The 23,398-nt window shown below is 43.8% G+C and overlaps 1 long non-coding RNA gene across 3 annotated transcripts in view; it reads left to right on the plus strand.

Moving 5' to 3' along the window:
- The first annotated feature begins 896 nt into the window (after positions 1–896).
- Positions 897–23,398, plus strand: part of LOC132384409 (uncharacterized) — a 37,472-nt gene continuing 14,970 nt past the window's right edge. For all 3 annotated transcript variants that reach the window (XR_009508875.1, XR_009508874.1, XR_009508876.1), the window contains exons 1-2: positions 897–1,041; positions 7,025–7,182. This is a non-coding gene — a long non-coding RNA (uncharacterized LOC132384409). The remainder of the gene's footprint in view (positions 1,042–7,024; positions 7,183–23,398) is intronic.

Below are 23,398 nucleotides of genomic sequence, written 5' to 3' on the forward strand. Positions count from 1 at the left end.
GAGAACTCAAGGCTACACTACACTACGTAAACAACACAAAAACTACACGAGACTACAGACCTACGCAGGACTACATAAAGTACACAAAACAATGCAGGGCAGTACAATAATTAATAAATAAACAATAAACAAGACAATAGGCACAGCAGAGTACAATTTTCAATATAATGATATATGGTGTAGGTGGCAGTTTATACTCTGGGTATTGAGGAGTCTGATGGTTTGGGGGAAGAAACTGTTGCACAGCCTGGTCGTGAGAGCCCGAATGCTTCGGTACCTTTTCCCAGATGGCAGGAGGGAGACGAGTTTGTATGAGGGCTGCGTGAGGTCCTTCACAATGCTGTTAGCTTTGCGGGTACAGCGCGTGATGTAAATGTCTGTAATGGCGGGAACAGAGACCCCAATGATCTTCTCAGCTGACCTCACTATGCGCTGCAGGGTCTTGCGATCCTAGACGATGCAATTCCCGAACGAGGCAGTGATGGGGGAGGGGCGATGGGCGATGGACTTTTCTCAGCCTTCGAAGAAAGTAGGGACTCTGCTGGGCTTTCTTTGCTATGGAGCTGGTGTTGAGGAACCAGGTGAGATTCTCCGCCAGGTGAACACCAAGAATTCTGTTGCTCTTAACGATCTCAACGTTAACGATCTTAGTGATTCAAGATTAGCCTCTGCTCTCCGAAATAGGCTTTCTGAATAGACCATGAGTACTACCTTGCTATTCCCTCTTTTGTATTAGTTATTTATTCATTTTTTATATCTTGTGTTATGTTATTGTAAAAACTTGCAACAAATTTGTTGCGCCTGCAAAACAAACTGGACGACTGTACAATCCAAATGATCTCGCTCTCATTGGGTTTCCTTCCTGGGCCCCACCCCCGCCCTGATGACGTCGTAGCACTGCGCATATCCACGGTCCCCGGAAGAGGGGCGGATTCAATTTTGTTCCCTCTGAAGTAGGTCGTATGCGGGGCCGATTGGGAGAGGGAGGCGATCCTTAAGAAGGCCTGGTGACTGCAGAGCGAGGAACGCAAGTTCCCGTCGGTGAGTATTTCTGCTGGTCCCGGGCGGGCGCGCGCACACTCACGTGTTTGGCTGTGACTCTGGTTGAATTTCCTTCTGCGGGTGGCCTCCAGTGTTGGTGCCTTCACACCGAGCCGGCTGAAATGGGCCGGGGCTAAGTCCGTGTTCTGGTCCTGGGGGCGGGGTAATGGGGCACTACTGTTTAGCGGCCCTTTACCTCCATCACACTGTCCGGTAACGGGATCCAAGTCCTAGGTTGATGGCATGATTCTCGGCACAAGAAGCGATCGCTCGGCCCATATTGTCCGTCCTGGAGAAATTGTTAAATTGAGTAAACACACCTTCAGGACAAAACTCCACATATGTGAACGTCTTCCTCCTTCGCCTGGTAGCGAGGCATTGAGATCCAAATCTGCCTCATTCTCTAAAACATAGAACATAGAAATCTACAACACATTACAGGCTCTTCGTCCCACAATAATACTCTAGAGACTGTCTAGAATTTCCCTAGCGCATAGCTCTCTATTTTTCTAAGCTCCATATACCTTTCTAAAAGTCTCTTAAAATATCCTGTTGTGTACCCGTCTACCGCCTTCACTGGTAGAGCATTCCACGCACACATCACTCTGCATGGAAAAACTTACCCCTGACATCCCCCTTGTACTTACTTCCAAACACCTTCGTGTTAGCCTTTTCAGCCCTGGGAAATGCCTCTGGCAATCCACATGAACAATGCCTCTCATCATCTTATACACCTCTATCAGGTCACTTCTCATCCTCTGTCACTCCAAGGAGAAAAGGACAAGTTCACTCAACCTATTCTCATAAGGCACGCTCTCCAGTCCAGGGAGTATGCTTGTAAAAGTCCTCTGTGCTCTCTCTATACTCTCCACATCCTCCCTGTAGTGAAGTGACCAGAACTGAGCACAGTGGGGTCTGACCAAGGTCTTATCTTGCTATAACATAACATCATGGCGAGGTTGGGCATTTTGTTTCTTGATCTCCTTACCAGTAATACTACCGGCCAAAATGAAATCCATGATTGGTGGCATATGACCCGACCATTATTATTAGAAATAAGCCTTGTTCATTTACCTGAGCATTTCAAAAATCATACACTTCAAATTCATCCATTCCAGAGCAAACCAGGATTTTTATCTTTTCAGATAATTATTGTTGTTTGCAATTTTAGGAGCATTTCCAATATTTCAGCTTGTGTACAGAATGTCTTTGATTGTTTTTGAGTTACCAATTCTAACTGGTGGAGAGTACATGTAGAAATGGTGCTATTTAACTCCGTCCTTCCAAAATGTAGACAGAATTTATTGCCTGTGAGGGGGGGGGGGAATGTGCAGATGTGGCATCCTCTGTACATGTTGCCGGTTGTCATCCTTGTAAAGACTCCGGATGGGTTGGGTAGGGCATGATACAGTTGTGGCCAAGTTGAGTTAACCCAGAGACGTCAGCAGGCCCATTGCGGGGCGGAACCATCAGTCATGTGACCCTGTTTCAACAACACCTTTTTTGGAAATGTTTCAGAATTTGCCTCTGCTCTCCAAAATAGGTTTCTGATAGTCCATGAGCACTACCTCACTATTTGCCCTTCTGTAATATTTATATATTGATTGATTTTTATGTTTTATTATCAAAAATTCTGGTTATTTGTTACACCTGCACAACAAGCTACATGACTTGTGTCAGTGAAATTGATCTCGCTCCCATTTGACTGCAGATGGCCCACAGCAGTGGTGCCCTCACACTGAGGCGCCTATAATGGACCCTCTAGTCTGTAATCAGTACCTTGGTCTTGCCTCCATAGAGTGAGAGGCTATTGTTATGACACCACTTTGCCAGATTTTCAATATTCTTCCAAAATGCTGATTTGACAGCAGACATTGGAGCTGTGCCTTGCCGTAGTCAGAAGTATAAAGTGAGTAGAGCCAGGGGTGAAGCACACGAGCTGGTGGTATCCCTGCGCTGATGGAAATTGTGCAGGAGATGTCGCCAGTCTGAATACTTCAGACTCAGTGTGACATCGAAATAGCGACTAGAGTTTTGTGTGTCGCTGTGGAAGGAGCAATATCCGTTTCTGCCTTGTTAGTGAAAGAGAGAGAGAGCCTGTGGAGTGTTGAAATGTTGGAGTGAATAGATGGATGATCTCAGCTTTTGCTTGCATTTAGGTTGGTGGGAATACCGATGCTTTCTGCTGGAATGAGTAGCAGGAGGGCTGAGTGTTGTGCATGGGAGGGGCAGGGGTCCTTTTGTTTTCTTATAATTTTTCTGTCATTTGTCCTTTGGGAGATTTTCTTTTGTTTCGAGGATGTGTATGGGGAGTAAGAATTTCAGGTTGCATATTGCATGCATTCTCTGATAGTAAATGGAACTCTTGACTGAGGTCTACAGGTGAGGAAATCCAAGATCCAGTTGCTTGGAGCTTATTGTTGAATTTTGAGGGGATGTTGGTATTGAATGCTGAGCTGGAGTGGATAACGAGTATCCTGGTTTATGTATCTTTTCTCTCCCGATGTTCTGGGATGAGTGAAGGGCCAGTGAGATGGCATCTGCCATGGACCTGTTGTTCCTGCAGGCAAACTGGAGCAGATCCAAGTCGCTTCTCAGGCAGGAGTTGGTTGGCATGTCTCATCTCCAGTCTCTCAAAACCCTTCATCACTGAGGGTGTAAGTGCTACTGGACGGTCATCACTGAGGCCGGTTACCACCACCTTGGGCTCTGGTACAACTGAAGCAGGTGGGTGCCACACACTGTCAAAGTGAGAGGTGGAGGATCTCACTGAGACACAGTAACTATTTGATCAGCATAGGGACATGTTCAGATACCCCATCTGGGCTGAGTGCTATCAGTTTTACCCTCCTGAAGGCAGTTCCCATGTTAGACTCCAAAACAGATTATGGGATCTCTGCGCGATGTGGGAGTTTGTGATGGTTTGATGGTCAAAGCCAGCAGAGAAGGCATTGGGCCCATCTCGAAGCGAAGCCCTGCAGGATACTATATCTTACTCTCATCTAGTCCCACCGACCTGCACTCAGCCCATAAGCCTCCATCCCTTTCTTATCCATGTACCTATCCAAATTTACTTTAAATGACACTATCGAACCTGCCTCTACCACTTCTACTGGAAGCTCGTTCCACACAGCTACCACTCTCTGAGTAAAGAAGATCCCCCTCATGCAACCATGGTGTATTCATTCAGATCCTCAGATGAGGACTTTAAAACGGCCGAGACCACCGACTCAGCATCCCGTAATCACTCCTCTGCCTCCCACCACCACCTTTCAGTTGTGATGATATCTGGAGCTTGCTCTTTAGCATCTACCTGTCTGCAAGTGGGATGAGGACAGCCATTTGATCAAATTTACAAAATGCAGTCCGGTCACGGAACAGTCGGCATTCCTTATCATAGTTTAACAGTGGTCTAGTATGTTGGGATCTCTGGAGCCTCAGGTTATATGCTGATGGTAATTGAATTGACTTCATTACTTACATCCTTCATAAACGAGGAGTAAAAATCTTTACGTCTCCGTCTAAATGTGCAATTATTGTAATTTATAACAAATAATCATATAACCATATAACAATCACAGCACGGAAACAGGCCATCTCGGCCCTCCTAGTCCGTGCCGAACTCTTAATCTCACTTAGTCCCATCTACCCGCACTCAGCCCATAACCCTCCACTCCTTTCCTGTCCATATACCTATCCAATTTTACCTTAAATGCACAACTGAACTGGCCTCTACTACTTCTACAGGAAGCTCATTCCACACAGCTATCACTCTCTGAGTAAAGAAATACCCCCTTGTGTTTCCCTTAAACTTCTGCCCCCTAACTCTCAAATCATGTCCTCTCGTTTGAATCTCCCCTACTCTCAATGGAAACAGCCTATTCACGTCAACTCTATCTATCCCTCTCAAAATTTTAAATACCTCGATCAAATCCCCCCTCAACCTTCTACGCTCCAATGAATAGAGACCGAACTTGTTCAACCTTTCTCTGTAACTTAAGTGCTGAAACCCAGGTAACATCCTAGTAAATCGTCTCTGCACTCTCTCTAATTTATTGATATCTTTCCTATAATTCGGTGACCAGAACTGTACACAATATTCCAAATTTGGCCTTACCAAAGCTTTGTACAATTTTAACATTACATCCCAACTTCTGTACCCAATGCTTTGATTTATAAAGGCCAGCGTTCCAAAAGCCTTCTTCACCACCCTATCTACATGAGACTCCACCTTCAGGGAACTGTTATTCACTGATGCACTGTTATGCACTGTTATTCCCAGATCTCTCTGTTCCTCTGCATTCCTCAATTCCCTACCATTTACTCTGTATGTTCTATTTGGATTATTCCTGCCAAAATGTAGAACCTGACACTTCTCAGCATTAAACTCCATCTGCCAACGTTCAGCCCATTCTTCTAACAGGCATAAATCTCCCTGCAAGCTTTGAAAACCCACCCCATTATCCACAACACCTCCCACCTGAGTATCATTGGCATACTTAATAATCCAATTTACCACCCCATTATCCAGATCATTTATGTATATTACAAACAACATTGGGCCCAAAACAGATCCCTGAGGCACCCCGCTGGTCACCGGCCTCCATCCTGAACCTTCTTAACCAACCTTCCATGTGGAACTTTGTCAAAGGCTTTGCTGAAATCCATATAGACTACATCCACTGCCTTACCCTTGTCAACATTCCTTGTAACTTCTTCAAAAAATTCAATAAAGGTTTGTCAAACATGACCTTCCACGCACAAATCCATGCACAAATAGTATGTAGAACAAGACATTCACTATAACATAGAAATACAATAGTCTCAGCATGAATTAATTATTCTGATGGCCTGGTGAAAGAAGCTTTCCCAGAGCCTATTGGCTTTAATACTGAGGTACCGTTTCCTGGATGGTGGCAGCTGGACCAAATTGTGCTCTGGATGACTCGGGTCTCCACTGACCCTTTGGGCCCTTTTTACTTACCTGTTTTACTAAATGTCCTGAATAGTGGGAAGTTCACATCTACAGATGCGCTGGGCTGTCCACACCACTCTCTGCAGAGTCCTGCGATTGAGGAAAGTACAGTTCCCATACCAGGCAGTGATGCAGCCAATCAGGATGCTCTCACTTGAGGCCCTGTAGAAGTTCTACCAAACTACTTCTACGGCCTGAGGTGAAAGAGGCATTGTTGTGCCTTTTTCACTACACAGCCAATATGTACAGACCATCTGAGATCCTCGGTGATGCTTATGTTGAGGAACTTAAAGCTGTTCACCCTCTCAACAGGGGTTAGCCTGTCTCCATTCCTCCTATGGTCCACAACCAGTTCCTTTCTTTTTGTGACGTTGAGGGCAGGGTTTTCTTCAAATAAGCTTGGTTGAAGTCTCCAATGTGATTTGAAATGCGCTGAGATGGACTGTTTCCTGTTTGGAGACAACATGCAGGATTGCGAGCAGTTATTTCTTTACTCAGAGAGTGATAGCTGTGTGGAATGAGCATCCAGTAGAAGTGATAGAGGCAGGTTCGGTATTGTCATTTAAAGTAAAATTGGATAGGTATATGGACAGGAAAGGAATGGAGGGTTATGGGCTGAGTGTGGGCCAGTGGGGCTAAGTGAGAGTAAGTGGTCAGCATGGACTAGAAGGGCTGAGATGTCTTGTTTCCATGCTGTAATTGTTATATGGTTATGTGATTAATAATAGTCAGCCCACACATGGTATGTAAACTGAGATCAGGATAATAGACGAGTTTAAAATAAGATACAACCCTGAGATTCTTTATCCTGCTTGCATCTTCTGTAGTATAGTACCTGTAAACCGCATCACTGAAGGAGCTACAGCAGCGAAGAAAACAAACTGTTGAAATGCATCTGTAAATAAGTAGCAATAAATACCGAGAGCATGAATTGACTAAAGAGTCCTTCAAGTCGGGTTGTGGGAGCATCTCAATAGATAAGTGAAATTACTCTTTTTTTTGTTCAAGATCCTGAGGGCTAGCAACATTTCTTCAACCTGGTGGTCGAAGTTTTGAGGTACTTTACCTTTTCCCCGATGGCTGCAGCAAGAACAGAGCCTGGCCGAGGTGGTGAGGATCTTTGATAGATGTTGCTTCCCTATGGCATCTGAGGGAGAACTCCCAAGGTAACTAGAAGGCATAGTACTGTATTTGACCGTCACGTGTTGAAGGTTGGGGGAACACAAGTTTGCCAAAACCACTGTTAGCGAAATTAATTTGCAAAGGAAATTCAATTAAAGTTGACCCCAAATAAATCAGACACAAACTTCAAAATAATGAGAGTTTTAATCATGGGGAGTGGAACCTCTGACAGTGGGTGCAGTGTACAGAGTGCACAGTTCCTTTCATACATGTGTAAATTGATTGCAAATGCAAAGGCTGTTCGATTGTTCGAATTAGAGAAGATAAGCTTGGCTCACACACTGTTCTCTTGGGATAAGCCATGCCCCAAGTAACAGCCAAAAATTAAAAATTCAGTCCTGTGTACCAACTTTTGACATTTGTCTCATTCTTACGTTAGATTCATTCTTGATTCTAATTCTTACAAGATAAGCAATTGCAAGTGTTTATTCTGAATAAACTGCAAGTGTCTCTGCAGAACACAAAGGCCATATCTACAACAAACTAACAACAGAAAGGTTTCTATGCTCAAAATGCCAATATTTACCCTTTGCCTAACATAATCTTTAACTCATAATATTTTCCTCCACAGCTGCCAGACTGGAGCACCACTGAGAGTTTATCATAAAATTCACTTCCTCCTTTTGCTTTTCCCAATTCAGCACTTCGATACATTCTATAAATCGCAAACCTTTGGGTTTGATTGTTGTATCTAGTGTGCCGGGAGAAATCAGTCTATCAGTTCCCTCTGATACAGCAGTCTTGCACTTGGATCCTAAATCTTGTTCTCCAACAGCGACACGTACTCCGTAGAGGAGGCCTCATCTCTCTGTGTTTCAGCCTGGCTTGGCGTCCCTGTCTCCTGTCTGCTGTCTTCTGCCTCCCTTTCAGCCCTGGTGAGGATCCTTCATTCGCTTAAATCTTCATTCTCCTATCTGATCCAATGAGTCCTTCATTCGATGGAGAGTTCTGAAGATCATTCAGCAATTTAAAATCTTTTGTTTAAAGGGGAGTTGCATACTGGCAGTAAGAAAAGTTTAAAGTAGAATATTTAACAGAACTTTTGGATCAATTTTCTGAAGCCCACAAAACATTGTCAATGATCAGAGCATACAAAGCCATCTTGATAAGACGCTATCAGAAATTGGATATTGATGGAGGACAATTTGAATATTGGACAAACATCCCATATTTGTCAAAATGGTGTTGCACAGAGCTTTGGTGATGCTTAAGGCAAATGTTGAAATTTGGGGATAGAATGGTAAAGTAGATATCTTTTTTTTAAACTTGTGGAGCATTAACACCTGATACAATGGAAATTGGAACAATAAGATTATCTGATGTGGGGATTTAATGCTGTGTTGTAGTGTCACAAATGGGAATGGGATGGCAGTGGAAGGCTTTTTGAAAGAAAAATGTTTGGTGTACTTGAATGATAGTAGGAGTAACAGGATAAATCTTTGTATTGTATTTCTGCTGCTGACCTTGCAATAGCATCTGAGGATTTAGTAAATGTGTGCAAGTGGTGGTGCCATCCATTTGTCTGGAAGGACAATGGGTGATCACAAGCCTGGGCAGAAGGTACGGAGATCCTGAAATGCCCAGTCATCAAGATCCCCCTCTCGGCCTCACCAGTGTAGCCGACAGGAAAGTTTATGAAGTTTGGCACCAGCTTGGCTGCAGGAGCCTCCGGAAGGATGTTCAATGATGACCACACCAGATGCATCACGGCAACCATTTGGTACAGGGAATTTAGCAATATTAAGGCAGATATTATGGTTACTAGGGTCTCTCTGTTTCTTTTTCAGAATTTCAATTGACTTTGTTAAGAAGAAATGCTCTGACATTGTCAGAATTCATCAGTATTCTTGTCTATCAGTTTGGCCTTCAATATTCCAAGCTGTATTCCCTGATCATGTGCTTCAATGCTCACATTCATTCTTGGTTTTCACACTTGTTCAAACCGGTACTTCAAATTGTCAGACTGACATTCTTCTGGAGATTGGACAACGTCTGTCAGACTGCACAGTCTAGGCCTGTGCACACATTTAAAATGGGCTCCTGCCCAAGTTGTGGTTGAAGGAAGTGAGCTGGCAGGTATTCTGGCCAAGCAGTGGCTGAAAATTAAGGATGTAAGTGTAGCGGTGCCTTTGCATAAGTAGGAGTTGAACGTTATAATTAGAAGGTCTGTTTGATCACAGTGGCATCGAAGTTGGGTAAAGAAATGAAGGGACGGCATTTATGTTAAATTTGGAGGATAATGGGAGCTCCATTGGGAAATGGGTATATCAAAATGGAATCAGAATCAGGTTTATTATCACCGGCAGCAGCAGTTCAATGCAATGATCAAATAGAAGAAGAAAATAAAAGTAATAAATAAGTAAGTAAATCAATTACAGTACATGTATATCGAGTAGATTAAAAATCTTTGGGAAATAGAAATAATATATATTTAAAACAGGGAGGTAGTGTTCACAGTTCAATGTCCAGTTAGGAATTGGATGGCAGAGGGGAAGAAGCTGTTTCTGAATTGCTGAATGTGTGTCTTCATGCTACTGTGCCTCCTACCCAATGGTAAGTCGTACTCAAAAGTTTACGTATTGGATGTACTTCGTTGAATAACAAGGAGCAGTTGTTTAGGAGCAATATGATACAGGCATTCGTAGGGAACGGTTGGGAGGCGTTCACTGTTTTGACCATTTAGCAATGGAATGAAGCTTGCTAGCTCACAACGCAACTCTTAGATATTCGATGCTCGCACTTTACCATTGCTGCACAAGCAACAACCCTAGGCCAACAGCTTAGAACATGAACTCTACTCTTCTCGTTGTACCAAGATTCACTCTTTTCCAATTTATAGCCCTGAAGTAGTTGATTGATCCTTCTCTTAGCCCTTGGTGTGGGGGTTCTTCTTTGCAATGCTGGGTCTCTGGAGAGAGCTACTGCTATCTCCAGGAACAAGCTTTGAATCACTCAAGGCAGGCACAGACCCGAAATCACAATCTAATTAAAGGCCACCTCACAAATAACTACTTATTTGGAAATAGTCTCTATTCCAGCAGCTTACTCAGAGCATGATTCTCTCTACTTTAAAACAGAAATACAGCCAAGCAACTTCATTTCACAAAATGGAGGGCATAGGGTAGCTTCACAAAATGGCAGTCTCCATTCCTTCAAACTCATGGCAAGAACAAAGACAATTGGTTTGTCTGCTTCCACTGTACTAGACCTATTCGAGTTTGACTTTGCCTTCCATATTTGAATTCCTCCACAGCCAACAGTTTTATTGTTTGAATAAGCAATATAATGGTAATTCATGAAGGTATCGTTTGCATGCAGATTTTGAGGTTCAAAGGAAATTTCTAATTGCTAAATTGAGATCTCTGGGGCAGGTGGTTTAATCATGGGTAGTTTGTTAGGATATGCCTGCCATCATGATGTATATACCTATTTGAATTAGACTAGTTGATATTATTTGTTTTTTTTGCGAGGGTGCTGATGAAGGGACTCAGCCCGAAATGTTGTCTGTTGACTCTTTTTCATAGATACTACCCGGCCTGGTGAGTTCCTCTAGTATTTTGTATGTGTTTCTCTGGATTTCCAGGTCTTGGAATTCTCCAGATTTCCAGGTATAAGTTTGAGGTGCTACATTTGGTAGGAATAATCAAATTTACCATACATGGTAAATGGTAGGGCATTGAAGAATTGGTGGGGATGTCCAGAACTAGAGGGCTCAGCTTCATAACTGACTGGTGGCCTTTGAGAATAGAGATAAGGAGGAATTTTTTTCAGCCAAAGAATGGAGAATATGTGGTATGCTCTGCCACAAACTGTGGTGGACGCCAAGTCCATGGGTGTATTTAAGGTGGGAGTTGATTATTCATCAGTCAGAGCATCAAAGGATATGGCGTGAAGGCAGGTGTGTGGAGTTGAGTGGGATTCGGGAACAGCCATGATGGGCTGGCAGAGCAGACTCGATGGGCTGAATGACCTAATTTTTGCTCCTATGTCTAATGGTTTTCCATTGTATTGTTATCTCTGTCCTGTTAGAATTAGACCTGTGATAAGAGGCTGAGGTTGATTGGGAGAAAACATTGTGCAGCTGGAAGTGAACAGCGGCTGAGTCCTCAGCAGGAGCAACAAGTCCGTGTGAGAGCACTGCAGGACAGGAATATCCTGATGCAGAATTTCTGATTCATTCGGGGGGGGGGGAAAGTTTGATAAGTCTCATTTACTGAGGCACTGATCCTTGAGTTATTACAGATCTGTGATGCATCAAACAGTTGGGGGACTGACTGTGCCCACATGAGTCTAATTGTTCCTTTGGCAGATCTAGTGTCAATCACCCCAGTTGTCAGCAGCCAGGTGTTTAAATACTGCACTCTTTCTCCTACTAAAGAGTCATAGAAAACTACAGAACTGAAACAGGCCCTTTGGTCCATCCACTCTGTGCTGAACTAATCCCACCAACCTGCACCTTGACCATAGACCTCTATTCCCCTCCCGCTAATGTACCTGTTGAAGCTTCACTCAAATGTCGAAACTGGGTGGCTGTCAGGAGAGAGGGAGCCAGTGCAGTGTGATCCTGTGGCTCGTCCCCCCAGTAATATGGGGTGGGGGCAATGGTGTTAGAAACGACCTGGCAGAGGAAAGCCACTTCAGTCAGGTATCTGGCACTGAGATTTTCCTCACTGACAAGGAAGGGGAGAAAAAGAGGCAAGTGTTAGAGATGAGAGATACATTGGTTAGGGAACCGACCTGAGACAGCAAGAAAGAGATTCCCTGACAGCATGTTACCTTGCAAGGGCATCCCGGAGTGAGTTCACAGCATATTTAAGGGGAAGGGAGAGCAGGCAGAAGCCGTGGCCCACATTGGTACCAGTGACATCGGCAGGAAGGGTGACGAGGTCCTGCAAAGTGAGCTTGGAGCTAAATTGAAGGACAGGACCTCAGGGTGGTGATGTCAGGCTTTCCACCCATGACACATGAGAGGCAAGATGGCTAAGGAAATTGTTCAGAATGAAGAGTTTTGGAGTTTTGACCCATTGGGCCAGGGTAGTGGAGGTCTGTACAAATGGGATGATTTGCACCTGAAGTGCAGGGGGAACCCAGTGTTAAGGTGTGCTAGTGCTCCCTCTGGGGGTTGAAACTAGGAGTTGCAAGGAAGGTTTGGTGCTGCAAGGAAGTTGCAAGGAAGTGGTTGGTTTAAAGTGGAGTTAGTGAGAGGAACCTGGACAATTGCATGGTTTGCACCTGAACTGGAGGGGGACCTATAATCTTGCTAAAACTGTTCCAGGGAGTTTAAACTCAGCTTGCAGGGGGTTAGGAAGCAGAGAGCTTTAGCATCAAGTGGAGTTGTTGTGAGGAAGGAAGATGTTTAAACGACTTACAAAGACAGGAACCAACAAGTTGAGCCTCGTGTGACAAATGCTGTGGAGTTGCATCTCTCCCTATGAAAGAATTGTGGGTGAGGGAGATGAGCTCTGAGCATTCGTCAGCATGTGGATTTGTGGTATTATCGTCGTCAGTAAGTACTGTTTGCAGGTCTGGCAACTTGAGGTTTCAGGGTTCTGTTGCTTTGCGTATGATGAAGGTTGGGGTGTGTGGCATTACTAATCAGGAAGAGTCACGGCAGTCCTCAAACAGGACAGACTGGGGGGCTTCTCTACTCAAGCTCTGTGGATGCCCTGAGCAAGAAAAAAGGGACGATCACTTCAATGCTATTGTGTTGTTGACCATCCAACAAAAAGATTCACAGGAGCAAATTTGTAGAGTGATCTCAAACAAGTAAGGCTGATTTTAGCTTTTCGTATATTGATTGGGATTCCCATACTGTGAACAGACCAATTGGGATAGAGTTTGTCAGATATGTTTGGGAATGTTTCCTTAATCATGTATAGAGGCCCCATTTAGAGGGAGTGCTACAGTGGATGAGCTATGAAGGAACGAGACAGGGAAGGTGGAATTAGTTTGTATTGGGGAACATTTTGGATCGAGAGATCATAATTCTTTAGAAGGGATAGGACTAGTCCTCAGGCTGGGATTCAAAATTGGGGGAAGACCAACTTTAAGCGTATCAGGATGGATGTGAAAAATGTGGATTGGGAGAGGTTGTCTGGCAAACACAGTCTACAAAACTGAGGCAAAGCTGTGGTTTAGTCCTGGACTGTAGCCGGATTACAGTGGAATTTGTGGGAGGTTAGTACCAAAGTTGTAGAGGCCCTGGCAAATGGATTTAAAATGTTTTTAGCCACAGATGATGCGCCGCTGGACGACGGATAGCTAATTTTTTTTTTAGCGATAAAGGCTCTAAGAACTAGATGGGGAATTAAAAGCCGGTGAGCTTGAAGTCAGTCGTGGGTAAATTATTGGAAGGGTTTTAAGGGTCAGGCTATATATTTAGATAGACAAGATCAGGTATTGTTGACATAGTTTCGGAGGGACGGTAGTTACATAGGGATGATTCAGTAGGCTGAGGTACTGGACTTACAGGCAGGACTTAACAACAAGAGTTGCAGTCTGGAGTTACAGTCAGGATGATTCAGGAGGGGTAAGGGATAGTAGTTACATCGGGATGACTCATTTCTGGCGAGGGACACTAGTTACAGTCAGGATAACTCAGTAGGGGTGACAGATAGTAGTTACAAGCAGGACAATTCAGAAAGGGTGAGGGACAGTAGTCACATCCAAATGATTTAGGAGGGGTGAGGGGCAGTAGTTACATTCAGGACAATTCAGGAGGAGTGAGGGGCAGTAGTTACATTGAGGATGATTTATTAGTGGTGAGGGACACAATTCAGTCAGGAAGATTCAGGAGGTATGAGGGACATAAGTTACAGTCAGGATGATTCAGGTGGGATGATGGACATTAGTTATAGCCAGGATGATTTTGGAGAGGTGAATGACAGTAGTTACAGTGAGAATGATTAAGTAGGGGTGAGGAACAGAAGTTAGAGGCAGGATGAATCAGGAGGGGTGAGGGACAGTAGCTACAGTCAGGACTATTCATGAGTGCAGAGGTGCTAGTTACAGTCAGAACATTTCAGGAGGGGTGAGGGATAGCAGTTACATTGGGATGATTTTGCGGGGTGAGGGACAGTAGTTACAATCAGGATGATTCAAGAAGGGTGAGGGACTGTAATTACAGGCAGGATAACTCAGTAGGAGTGATGGTTATTAGTTACAATCAGGACAATTCAGGAAGAGTGAGGGAAAGTAGTCGCATCCGGACAATTTAGGAGGGGTGAGGGACTTTTGTTACAGTGAGGATGATTCAGAAGGGGTTAGGGACAGTAGCAACAGTCAGGACAATTCAGGAGGGGTGAGGGACAGAAGTCACATCCAGACGATTCAGGAGGGGTGAGGGACATAAGTTACAGTCAGGATGATTTTGGAGGGGTGAGGGACAGTAGTTACAGTCATGGCAATTCATGAGTGCTGAGGTACTAGTTACATTCAGAACAGTTCAGGCGGTGTGAGGGGCAGTAGTTAGAGTGAGGATGATTCAGTTGGTGTGAGAGACATTTGTTACAGTCAAGACAATTCAGGAGGGGTAAGGGGCAGTGTTACAGTCAGGATGATTCATTAGGGGCAAGGGACATTAGTTACATGGCAGGATGGTTCAATAGGGGTGAGGGCCATTAGTCACAGTCAGGACGATTCAGAATGTATGAGGGACATGAGTTAAAGTCAGGATAAATCAGGAAGGGTGAGGGATAGTAGTTACAGTCAAGACAATTCATGAGTGGTGAGGGATAGCAGTCACATCCAGATGGTTTAGGAGGGGTGAGGGGCAGTAGTTACAGTGAGGATGATCCAGGAAGGGTGAGAGATAGCAGTTACATCGGTAACACAAGTGAATCTGCAGATGCTGGAAATAAATAAAAGGGTTTCGGCCCAAAACGCTGTCACTACCTCCTCCCATAGATGCTGTCTGGGCTGCTGAGTTCTGCAGTTAGGATGATTCAGGAGTGGTGAGGGACAGTAGTCACCTCTGAACGATTTAGAAATGGTGAGGGGCAGTAGTTACAGTGAGGATGATTCAGTAGGGGTGCGGGACAGTTGTTACAGGTAGGATGATTCAAAGTGTTGATGGACAGTAGTTAAATCGGGACAATTCATGAGGGGTGAGGTATTAGTTATAGTCAGAACAAATCAGGATGGGTGACGGACAGCAGTTGCATCTGGATGATTCATTTGAGGTGAGGGACGTTAGTTACAATCAGGATGATTCAGGAAGAGTGAGGGACAGTAGTCACATCCAAATGATTTAGGGGGTTGAGGGACAGTAGTTACAGTCAGGACTATTCATGAGTGGTGAGGGGCAGTAGTTACAGAGAGGCTAATTCAGTAGGGGTGAGGGAGTGTGCTTACAGGTAGAATGATTCAGGAGGAGTGAGGGACAGTAGTTACAGTCAGGACAATTTAGTTGTGGAGAGGGACAGTAGTTACAGTCAGGACAATTCATCAGTTGTGATGTATTGGTTACAGTCATGACAATTCAGGAGTGGTGAGGGACAGTAGTTTTATTGGGACAGTTTAGGAGTGGTGAGGAATAGCAATTACAGTCAGGATGATTCAGGAGCAGCGAGGGTCAGGCATTACAGTCAGGATGCTTCAGTAGGGACAAAGGACAGTATTTAGAGTCAGGACGATTCAGTAGGGATGAGGGACATTTGTTACAGTCAGGACAATCCAGGAAGGGTGAGGATCAGTAGTTACAGAGAGGATGTTTCAGTAGGGGTGGGGGAGTATAGTTACAGATAGGATGATTCGGGGGAGTGAGGGACAGTAGTTACAGTCAGGACAATTCGTGAGTGGTGATGTGCTGGTTATATTAATGACAATTCAGGAGTGGTGAGGGACAGTAGTCGCATCCAAATGATTTAGGCAGGATCAGGGACAGTCGTTACATTTAGGACAATTCAGGAGGATTGAGGGGCAGTCGTTACAGTGAGGATGATTCAGTAGGGTTGAGGGAAAGAAGTTACAGTCAGGGCAATTCAAGAGGGGTGAGGGACTAGTTTCGTCAGGATGATCCAGCAGGGGGTGGGGGACATTAGTTACAGTCAAGACAATTCAGTAAGGGTGAGGGACAGTAGTTACAGGCAGGACAATTCGTGAGTGGTGATGTGCTGGTTACAGTCAGGACAATTCAGGAGGGTTGAGGGACAGCAGTTACATCAGGATGATTTTGCAGGGTTGGGGGACAGTAGTTACAGTAAGGTTTGTTCAGGAAGGATGAGGGACAATAGTTACAGGCAGGATGGCTCAGTAGGTATGATGGATAGTAGTTACAGTCAGGACAATTCAGGGGGCGAGGGACAGTAGGCACAATCAGTATGATTCAGGAGATATGAGGGACATGAGTTACAGTCAGGATAATTCAGGAGGGGTGACAGACAGCAGATACATCAGGACAATTCATTTGAAGTGAGGGACGTTAGTTACAGTTAGGATGATTCAGGAGGTGTGCGGGACAGCAGTTACAGTCAGGTAATTCATGAGTGGTGAGGTACTAGCTCAGGCATGGGCAAACCACGGCCCCCGGGCCATATGCGGCCCGTTAAGCTTTTTAATCCGGCCCGCAGAACTTGATGAAATTATATTAATAAACCTTGTTAACGTTTTTTCCCCGCAATTCTGGCGTTTTCCCAATAGATGACGCATTCTATATACATTTGTGGTGACCCATTTCCTGGCACATCCGAACCGGCTCACAATTAGCCAGCGTTCCGGCTAAGGGAGATAGCCTGCGGGGATTTGCGAGCACAGAGCTTTGGAGCCTCTGCGCCACGGGGGGCAGGTTGAGGGAGGCTTCAAAGTGAGGCTGGGGATTTCGAATAAAGTTTTTTTTTCTTCGACTGCAGTTACCGACTCCGTGTCGTAATTTTAGTGCTGCATGTAGCACACCGCTACACATTGACCTTTGTTGAGGTGCAGCGTGTTACTCCACATTTGCGCTTTACTCTTTGGCTCGACCTATTTGTGTGAACAGGCGTTCAGCGTCATGAACATCAACAAAGCCAGCCACAGATTCAAGTTAACTGACCAACACCTCAGATCCATCCTGAGAATCGCCACAACAAAACTAAATCCAGACTTTGATGCGCTGGCTAAAAAGGGAGACCAACAACACTGTTCCCACTGAAATTAAAAATAAGTTTCTTCATTGTGTTATGTAAAAAATGCATTTGAAAATATTTTTTTCAATAAGCCTTACATGTTACATGTCATTTCTGTTAAGTGATGGACATGAGTAGTGCGCAGGTGCACGTACATTCTCAAAATAAAAAATGTGCTCCAGATCAAATAACGCGTTCCGCATACTGGCGCGCTGTCACTGTTCTGTCTTTGTGCTGGTCGTTGTTGAGTTTTGGCACAGGGGATAATTGAATAAGAAGGAGCAGGACAAGTAGACCTGCATCTCCTACCATTTTTGAAATAAAGACAGGCAGGAGGAGAGTGATGATGATAATATCTTGAAGGATAACAGAATCTTCAGTGCTTTAAAATAATAACTGTTACTATTAAAAAAAAGCTCTATTTTATTCATTTAATTTTCAGTGTTTTAAAAGTCATTTCAATAAATAGCTAAATACCATGGGACTTCAAAGACAGATATTTTGTTGTAATGCATTTGTTCATTTTCAATTGAAATTAAAGCACATGTTTTCCCATGATATTTTATTTTCTCTTATGAGGTGTATTACCAAAAGACTCCGTCCATCTGCTCCTGGTCTGGCTCCACTGTCAAATTTTAGAACCCTTTGTGGCCCACAAGTCAAAAAGTTTGCCCACCCCTGTACTAGCTACTGTCAGAAAAATTCAGGAGGGGGTAGGGACAGCAGTTACATTGGGATGATTTTGCAGGGGTGAGGAACAGTAGTTACAGTCAGGATGATTCAGTTGATGTGAAGGACAGTAGTCATAGTAAGGACAATTCATGAGTGGTGAATTACTCGTTACAGTCAGGACAATTCAGGAGGTAGTTACATCGGGATGATTTAGGAGGGGTGAGGGACAAGAGCAAACTGCAGGATGATTCAGGCACAGTGAGGGGCAGTAGTTCCCTTCAGGATGATTCAGGAAGGATTGAGACAGTAGTTAGCGTTAAGACAAATCAGGAGTGGTGAGGGACAACAGTTACATCTGGATGATTCAGTAGAAGTGAGAGACAGTAGTGTTACGTACCCCGTAACTGGGTGTTTAACCAGCAGAGAAAGAAGAATTTGTTGGAGTCGGTGGTACCAAACTAAAGGTCTTTATTAATAAAAATGAGCAAAACCATATCAATAATGCAAATATACATATAAAACAAGTTAGCAGTAATAAACCTAAAAGTGTAAGAATAATAATAATCAATAATAAACAAGCTCTATCAATGTCTAGGGGTAAATGAATTGTCATAGAAAAGTATAAAGTTCAGTTCATAAGTGCTGATGTCGTTATGGTTGTTGTATTGTAATCATTGGAGAGAGAGAGAGAGAAAGAGAGAGAGCGAGCGAGATGTGACAGCTACAGTCAGGCAAACCTTCCTTTGCTTTCTTAATCTGTCATATCTTTGTGGTCTCTCAGTTATGACCTCTCTGTCCTTCTGCTAGACCGTTCTTCTGTGGTGGACTTGTCACTCTGGCATGAGTGGACACACACACAAGTCCCCACCGGCCCTGCTTTAACACTGTGAACTTTGCTGACCGATCTCCTGGTTCGGTCTCCGAAGCCCCCACCTTTCTTGTGGGATCCAACACTCAGTGTCCACTGGCATGTCTGGAGAGTCTCTCTCCAGACCTATCTTTTATTCCTACCAACGGAGACTCCGCTATCCATCACTCCTGAATGACTGTGTCCATCCAAATAAGGCCGCTCCTTCAGTCCACTGTGTAATGTTTATGAGGAAACTATTGTCCTTGCAGCAAAACAGTAAATAATTCAAAAAAGGAGACACAATATGGTTAATCAGCAATTTCCCCCTCTCTCATCTGTCGCAAATGTTCTTGCTTGTTTTTCCGTCTCTCTTTCTCAAGGTCAGCATAACAACAGTAATAGTTTGTGTTTCTCGGGGGGTGGGGGGGGATTGTGAACTCTTCACCCCATTGTCCATCAGGTCTGTTCATCACTCATAACACCCCCATCCTTCTGGGAATTTCCACCGGGGGAAAATTAACTAATAAAGCACATGGCTGAATTACAGAGTTTAACAAAACACAGAAGTTGTCTTAACTACAAGAATAATAGATACACATTCAAGTTAACATCTAGGTAAACAATCAGCAATTACATTGTCACTCCCCTTTACATGTTGTATCTTAATATCATATTCCTGTAACAACAGACTCCAATTTAATAACTGCCTATTTTTATTTTTCATGTTAGCAAAAAAAATACTAAAGGGGTGGTGTTCTTAGCTTAGGTGTGTATTACAAAGTGTGAACCAATACATGTGTGATTATAATGTAGTACATTACAAAGGTTTGTGCAAATACTAATCTCTATTTTACTTTTAAACTTAACATTCAAACAGTCAATCTTCCATGGTGCTTTTTTTTCTTTCACATGCTTTGTTCAAATTCCCTCAAAACCAGATCCTGTTATTCAAAGTGGCATTTGGTCAACCTTTGTCCCTTTTCCACTTAACTCTCAGGTGGTTAGCTTGCTCACCAGTGTGGAATAGGCCTTCTCAGACTCCTTTCACAGGAGCTATCTTATCACCAATGTTTTCCAAACTAAGCCCATTTGTTGAACTTCCACACAATTCGTTAATTTTAAGCAAGTCATTAATTTTATCTTCAGGATCTTTCATTCTATTTGTTTTCAGTTTAACAGCGGCAGATGATCCCTCTTGGTCAAAACAACATTTCAAGTTCTGCCTCTCCAAATCACATACTTGAACAACATCAGCAACTTGTTTCTCTTTAAATTCCAAAACAAACTGTAATTGATTCAAAGGTACCTTGTTCACAAGCCATTGTTCAGTTAACGGTCCCTTCCCTTTTGTCAATCCTTCTAAAACCAATTCAGACTTTAAATTTTCTTTATTCAATTTTGGAACAACACCTTTCCCTTCTCCTTCAATAATATTCACATCACCAGCTTTCATTTCATCATTAACTTTTCACACATCTTCCAACACAAACAACTGAGAATTCTCACTTTCCACTGGTACCAAGGTTACCCTTTTCTTCACTGAACCAAGTCCATCTGACCCAAAAGGACTGCATTCCTTTTCAACTAAATCAGATAACTCAGACTTTTCCTGAGTTACAATACTAGGTTCAGTACCCTGTGCATCCACACCCTTCACACCCTGAACACACACAAACGGGACATCTACCTCTTCCAGGCTTTCAATACCAGTCCCCTTTTCAAATTCTATGTTCCCCTGATCTTCCCAGTTACTCTCTGGGCAACTCCCACCCGGAGTAAACTCAACCCTGCGGGTTAAAACAACCTCGTCTGCTAACCCAGCAGACTCCCTCAAGGTAATGGCATCCTTTTCATCTAGGACAACCTTTACATCATTATCGGGAACACATTTAAATTCTTCAACTGCGAACTGCTCTGTCAAGCCAGACAGATCATCCGTGTCCAACCCTGGACCTTCTAAATGCCTTATCTGTTTCTCATCTTTACTCTCTTTCACCCCACTGTCCTTTTCCTTCTCATCCGGTAACCCCTTTCATACAAGGTCAGCAAAAATGTCTCCGCTAAATTAACACTGGACTCATTTAAACTGGCTCCTTTCTCAGCCACCTTTCTAGACATACTGCAAGTGACTGCGCATGCGGGATAAATCTTGGAATCTATGGGCGGGTCCTCAGCACTTACACTTGTCCATCTCTCCAGATCCGCACCGGAACTGGGGTTTCTCCTTCCTTTTGAGATAAACTTCTCAAGCCCCTCTTGTGCTCTACCTACCTTCGCCTTCCTCATTGATCTACTGACTGACTCAATGCAACCTGTCGGAATTGCCGTTTTCCCTTTTCCTGTCTCCTTCTTCGGAGCAAAGCACTTAGATGCTGTATGACCAGCTTTCCCACAATTCTAACAGGTAAAGCTAGGAACCTTCCTGCCAGCGTGATTTTCCTCCTCCTCACCTTTTCCACTAGCTCCTGGCTTATTTTCTGCCATAGCCGGTGGGCTTTCTCTACCATCCCTACTGCCTCTCTGGTAACTCTTATTTGAGGAAAACTTTGACTCGTGGGTTAAGGCGTACTCGTCTTCTAACTTGGCAGTCGCAGACAGAGTCTCTGTCTCCTTCTCATCTAAGTATGTCTTCATACTCTCAGGGATACAACTTTTAAATTGCTCCATCAGTATTAACTGTAACAGGTTATCATAATCTTCATCAACCCCTTTTGAGGTGCACCAATGCTCACAATATATTTGCATCTCACGGGAAAACTCTAAAGATGTGTGGTTCCACGGCTTTCTCAAGTTCTGGAACTTCTACTGGTATGTCTCTGGCACCAACTCATAACTCCTCAGTTCAGCCCTTTTTACTTCCTCATAATTCCTAGACTTATCCTTGGACAATGGCGAATACGCTTGCTGAGCCTTCCCCCTAAGTACGCTCTGTACCAGAACAGCCCATTTTCTCTCAGGCCAGTTCTGATTCACAGCCACTTTCTCAAAATGGAGGAAGAACTTATTGACATCCATCTCCTCGAATGGAGGTACCAACTGGATCTCACGACTAATCTTGAACCCCTCATTTGGGTCTGCCACCCAGTCTCTTCCCTGCTGTACCTTTAACCTCTCTATTTCCAGCGCATGCTGCCTCTCTTTCTCCCTTTCCTCCATCTGCCTTTCAGCTTCCTCTTTCCTCCTTTCAGCTTTCCTTTCTTTCTCCTCCTTTCTTCTTTCCTTTCTTCCTCCTCTCTCCTTTCTTCTTCCCATTACCTCAGCCAATCTTAGTTTTTCCATCTCTAACTGAACCTCCCCCTGGGCTGGTTTCCTCTCAGGGAACAGGTCCAATGCATCTGGTGTGAACAAACCCTTGGTTACATAATGTATAGCTATTTCTCTCTGTATATCCACCTTTCTCATCGACGATTTCTCCTCTGGGAGATCACCAATTTCGCAACAATCACCAATTCAACCTTCCTGGCAACCTCTAATGCCCCCGCAGTTGGGTCTTTTAAAAATTTGACAATGTCCATCTCTGCTGGTTTCCCGTCTAGTTAATCTCACAACCAGATCAGATAAGGGACTTTTATCTCAATTCACTGGCCCCCTAATTTGGTGATCAAATCTCGAGACGAGGCCCCAATTTGTTACGTACCCCGTAACTGGGTGTTTAACCAGCAGAGAAAGAAGAATCCATTGGAGTCTGGTGGTACCAAACTAAAGGTCTTTATTAATAAAAATAAGCAAAACCATATCAATAATGCAAATATACATATAAAACAAGTTAGCAGTAATAAACCTAAAAGTGTAGGAATAATAATAATCAATAATAAACAAGCTCTATCAATGTCTAGGGGTAAATGAATTGTCATAAAAAGGTATAAAGTTCCGTTCAGTTCATAAGTGCTGATGTAGTTATGGTTGTTGTAATCATTGGAGAGAGAGAGAGAGCAAGCGAGATGTAACAGCTACAGTCAGGCAAACCTTCCTTTGCTTTCTTAATCCGTCGTATCTTTGTGGTCACTCAGTTATGACCTCTTTGTCCTTCTGCTAGACCATTCTTCTGTGGTGGACTCATCACTCTGGCATGAGTGGACACTCACACAAGATCCCACCGGCCCTGCTTTAACACTGTGAACTTTACTGACCGATCTCCTGGTTCGGTCTCTGAAGCCCCCACCTTTCTTGTGGGATCCAACACTCAATCAGTGTCCACTGGTGTGTCTGGAGGGTGTCTGTCCAGACCTATCTTTTATCCCTACCAATGGAGACTCCACTATCCATCACTCCTGAATGACTGTGTCCATCAAATAAGGCCGCTCCTTCAGTCCACTGAGGAATGTTTATGAGCAAACTATTGTCCTTGCAGTGAAACAGTAAATAATTCAAAAAAGGAGTCACAATTTGGTTAATCGCAAATGTTCTTGCTTGTTTTTCCGTCTCTCTTTCTCAAGGTCAGCATAACAACAGTAATAGTTTGTGTTTCTCGGGGGGGGGGATGGTTAACTCTTCACCCTCTCATCAGGTCTGTTCATCACTCATAACAGTAGTTACAGTCGGATAACTCAATAGGGGTGATGGATAGTAGTTACA

Source organism: Hypanus sabinus, chromosome 32, assembly GCF_030144855.1.
Source record: "Hypanus sabinus isolate sHypSab1 chromosome 32, sHypSab1.hap1, whole genome shotgun sequence".
NCBI lineage: Eukaryota > Metazoa > Chordata > Chondrichthyes > Myliobatiformes > Dasyatidae > Hypanus > Hypanus sabinus.